The 5,079-nt window shown below is 34.7% G+C and overlaps 1 non-coding gene across 1 annotated transcript; it reads right to left on the bottom strand.

Annotated features, from left to right (window-relative positions):
- Positions 1–4,268: 4,268 nt before the first annotated feature.
- On the bottom strand, positions 4,269–4,375 carry LOC133094195 (U6 spliceosomal RNA). The gene has a single exon (XR_009701408.1). It is a non-coding gene; the product is annotated as a U6 spliceosomal RNA (small nuclear RNA).
- Between the last annotated feature and the right edge of the window lie 704 nt (positions 4,376–5,079).

Raw genomic sequence — 5,079 nt, 5'->3', positions numbered from 1 at the left:
GCGAGACAGGATAAGACAGATAATTTAAAAGGTTGAATGATAACTAACAAGAACCTGCTGTATAAAAAAAAACCAAATAAAATAAAATTTAAATCAAAAAAAGGTTGAATGAAGTTAATGGAGAAGGAGCAATATTGAACACATGCTGAATTTGTGGCAAATAATCAGCAGATAGTAATCAGTGCTACAGAATCCTACCCAGACATACAGAAACATGTTAGACTGATCTGACAAGGAAGGAAATAAACATGGATACAAACACACAGAAATGAAGGACAAAATAAAATTAATTTGTCTTTAATTTATCTCTGTTCCAAAGAAGAAAAGAGCTAAGTCCAGAGGCCAAAAATAAAAACTTCCCCTGGAACCTAGGGCTAAGATTTTAATACCCATGAGATAATAGAGGGTGTGGCTTCAGGGGGGTTAGAGGAGCTGGAGTTGAGCCCCCAAATAATAGTCAGAACGACAAAGAGCTTCTTAGCCTATGAAAAGTGGATCTAGAAAAATTATCCAACTAACAACAGGAAAAATCTTGCCATCTAAATACAAATTTAAACCACTTGTATAGTGCAAAATTTACAGACAAGAAATTAATATTATAACTTGTCCAGAGCAGTGAAATAGCTAGCGCTCATTTAGAAGAGCCCTATCAGATCAAAACTGATCTTTTACATTCATAACCTAGGAATCACAGAGGTCCTCAGCAAAATTGTTCACTGCAAACAGGTCACTGTAAAAAATTATAATATGCATGAAGAAATGAACCAGCATCATGAGAATTCGCAAATGCCACAAGCAGAAAAATTGGTCGCTTTGAAAACTGTTAACTGGTAAAGCAATTTGAAAGAGACTCTAAAGTATGTTTGTATCACTCAACTTTTGCTACATGACAGAGCTCCCCAAAATTTAATGGCTTAAAACAACAACCACTTCAGTTTTTTTGAGAGATATGACCTTTTTTATTCAATTTATTTAATGTAAAAAAAACCAAAACAGTTCACCATTTTTCCCACCCTCCACCTCTGGCAACCACCAATCTGTTCTCTGTATTTATGAGCTTAGTTTATGTATGTATGTATGTATGTATTTATTTGATTCCACATATAAGAGAGATCATACAGTATTTGACTTTCTCGGTCTGACTTATTTCACTTAACATAATACACTCGAGGTTCATTCCTGTTGTCTCAAATGGCAAGATTGTATTTTTTTTTTTATGACTGAATAATATTCCATTGTTGTGTGTGCGTGTGTGTGTGTAAATATATATATTACATTTTACTTATCCATTCATCCATTAATGGACACTTAGGTTATTTACATATCTTGGCTATTATAAATAATTTTGTAATAAACATGACAGTGCATATATCTTTCTGAATTAGTGTTTTTATTTTTTCAGATAAATACCCAAAAGTGGAACTGCTGGATTATATGGTAGTTCTATTTTTTAATTTTTGAGGAATCTCCATACTGTTTTCCATAGTAGTTGCACCAAATTACATTCCTACCAACAGTGCACAAGGGTCCCCTTCTCTCCACACCCTTGCCAACACTTGTTTTTTCTAGTCTTTTTGACAATGCCACTCTAACAGGTGTGAGGTCATATTTCATTGTAATTCTGATTTGCATTTCTCTGATAATTAATGATGTACAGCATCTTTTCATGTACCTGTTGGCCATCTGTACATCTTCTTTGGAAAAATGTCTATTCAGATCTTCTGCCCATTTATTAATCAGATTGTTTGTCTGTTTATTTTTACTATTGAATTGTATGCATTCTTTATGTGTTTTATATATTAGCCCCTTATCAGAAAAAAATGATTTGCAAATATCTTCTCCCATTCAGTAGGATTTGTTGATGGTCTCTTTTGCTGTGCAGAGCTTTTTAGTTTGAGGTAGTCCCACTTGGTTTTTTGTTTTTGTTTGTTTGCTGGCTTTTGTTGCTTTTACTTATGATGTCAGATTCCAAAAAATTATCGCCAAGACCTATGTCAAGGAGCTTACCACCTATGTTTTTTTCCAGGACTTTTATGGTTCCAGGTCTTACATTCAAGTCTTTAATCTATTTTGGGTTAATTTTGGTGTATGGTGTAAGATAGTGGTCCAGTTTTATTCTTTTGCATGTGGCTGCCCAATTTTCCCAACACCATTTATTGAGGAGACTATCTTTTCCCCAATGTGTATTCTTGGCTCCTTTGTTGTACTAATTGACCATATACATGTGGGTTTATTTCTGGGCTCTCTATTCTGTTCCATTGATCTATGTGTTTGTTTTTATGCCAATACCATACTGTTGTAATATAGTAATATAGCTTTGTAATATAGTTTGAAATCAGGGAGCATGATGCCCCGAGTTTTGTTCTTCTTTCTCAAGATTGTTTTGGCTATTCAGGGTCTTTTATGGTTGCATACAAATTTTAGGATTATTTATTCTATTTCTGGTGAAAATGTCATTGGAATTTTTTTTTTTTTTTTTTTTTTGGCTGCACCATGCAGCTTGCAGGATCTTAGTTCTCTGACCAGGGATCGAACCCAGGCCCCCTGCAGTGGAAGCACTGAGTCTCAACCAGTGGACTGCTAGGGAATTCCCTGTACCATTGGAATTTTGATAGGGATTACATTGAATCTGTAGATTGCTTTGGGTAGTATGGACATTTTTTTTTTTTTAATATTTATTTATTTGGCTGTGCTGGGTCTTCACTGTGGCAGGCAGGATCTTTTAGTTGTAGCATGCGGGATCTAGTTCCCTGACCAGGGATCAAACCTGAGCCCCGTGCACTGGGAGTGCGGAATCTTAACCACTGGACCACCAGGGAAGTCCCTAGTATGGACATATTAACAATATTAATTCTTCCAGTCCATGAGCACAGAATAGCTTTCCATCTATTTGTGTCTTCTTCAATTCCTTTCATTAACATCTTGTAGTTTTCAATATACAGTGGCCTTTCACCTCCTTGGTTAAATTTATTCCTAGTTATTATATTCTTTTTGATACAATTGTAAATGTTATTGTGTTCTTTATTTCTGATAGTTCATCATTAATGTATAGAAATGCAACAGATTTCTGTATATTGATTTTGTATCCTGCACTTTGACTGAATTCATTTATTAGTGCTAATAGTTTTTCTGGTGGAATCTTTAGGGTTTTCTAAATGTAATACCATGTCATCTGCAAATATTTACAGTTTTACTTCTTTTTCAATTTGGATGGCTTTTATTTCCTTGCCTTGCCTAATTGCTTTGGTAGGACTTCCAATACGATGTTGAATAAAAGTGGTGAGAGTGGGTAAACTTGTCTTGTTCCTAAACTTAGAGGAAAAGCTTTCCTCTTTTCACCATTGAGGATGATGTTAGCTATGGGTTTGTCATACATGGCCTTTATCATGTTAAGTTACATTCCTTCTATACATGCTCTGTTGAGAGTATTTTTTATATAAATGGATATTAAATTTTGTTAAATGTTTTTTCTGCATGTATTGAGATGATTATGTGCTTTTTATCCTTCATTTTATCAATGTGGTCTATCACATTGACTGATTTATGAATGTTGAACCATTTGTGAATGTTGTATTCCTGGAATAAATCCCACTTGATCATGATGTATGATCTTTTTTAGTATATTGTTGAATTCTGTTTGCTAATATTTTGTTGAGGATTTTTGCATCAATGTTCCTCAAGGATATTGGCCTATAATTTTCTTTTCTTGTGGCATTCTTGTTTGGTTTTAGTATCAGTGTAATGCTGGCTCATAAAATGAGTTTTTAAGAGTTCCCCCTCTTCTATTTTTTGGAAAAGTTTGAGAAGGATTTGTATTAATTCTTCTTTGAATGTTTGGTAGAATTCACGAGCAAAGTCATCTGTTCCTGGACTTTCATTTGTTGGAAGGTTTTTGATTACTGATTTAATCTCCTTAATAGTAATCAGTATGTTCAGATTTTCTATTTCATCATGATTCAGTTTTAACAGGTTGTATGTTTCTAAGAATTTATCCATTTCTTCTAGGTTGTCCAATTTTTTGGTGTATAATTGTTCATAGTAGTCTCCTATGATCCTGTGTATTTCTGTGGTATGAGCTGTAACAACTCTTTCATTTCTGATTTTATTTGCATCCTCTCTTTTTCTTGGTGAGTCTAGCTAAATGTTTGTCAATTTTGTTTATCTTTTCAAAGAACTAGCTCTTAGTTTCATTTCTCTTTTCTATTGTCTTTTTTTTTTTAATTTTTTTTTTTATTTTAAACATTTATTTATTTATTTATTTATTTATTAAAAATATGGAACGCTTCACGAATTTGCGTGTCATCCTTGCGCAGGGGCCATGCTAATCTTCTCTGTATCGTTCCAATTTTAGTATATGTGCTGCCGAAGCGAGCACTCTATTGTCTTTTTAGTCTCTATATCATTTATTGCTTCTCTAACCTTTTTATTTTCTTCCTTCTACTAGCCTGGGACTTCATTTGTTCCTCTTTTTCTAGTTTCTTGAGGTATAAAGCTAGGTTGTTTATTTGAGACTTGTTTCAATATTTATTTTATTTATATACTTATTTATTTGTTTTTGGCTGCAACGGGTCTCAGTTGTGGCAAGCGAGATCTTCACTGAGGTATGCAGGATCTTTCATTGCAGCACATAGGCTTCTCTCTAGTTGTGGTGTGCAGGTTTTCTCTTCTCTAGTTGAGGCGCACAGGCTCCAGGGTGCATGGGCTCTGCAGTTTGCAGCACACAGCCTCTCTAGTTGAGGCACGCGGGCTTAGTTGCCCCGTGGCATGTGGGATCTTAGTTCCCTGACCAGGGATCGAACCCACATCCCCTGCATTGGAAGAGGGATTCTTTACCACTGGACCACCAGAGAAGTCCCAAGACTTGGCTTGTTTCTTGATGCAGGCATTTATCTCTATGAACTTCCCTCTTAGAACTGCTTTTGCAGCATCCCATAAATTTTGCTGTTACATTTCTATTTTCATTTGTTTCAAGGTATTTTTTTTACTTCTCTTTTTATTTCCTTGACCCATTGGTTGTTCAGTAACATGTTGTTTAATCTCCACGTATTTGTGAATTTTCCAGTTTTCTTTGTGTAATTA

Source organism: Eubalaena glacialis, chromosome 6 (genome assembly GCF_028564815.1).
Source record: "Eubalaena glacialis isolate mEubGla1 chromosome 6, mEubGla1.1.hap2.+ XY, whole genome shotgun sequence".
Taxonomy (NCBI): Eukaryota; Metazoa; Chordata; class Mammalia; order Artiodactyla; family Balaenidae; genus Eubalaena; species Eubalaena glacialis.
This window is presented reverse-complemented; position numbering and strand designations above follow the sequence as displayed.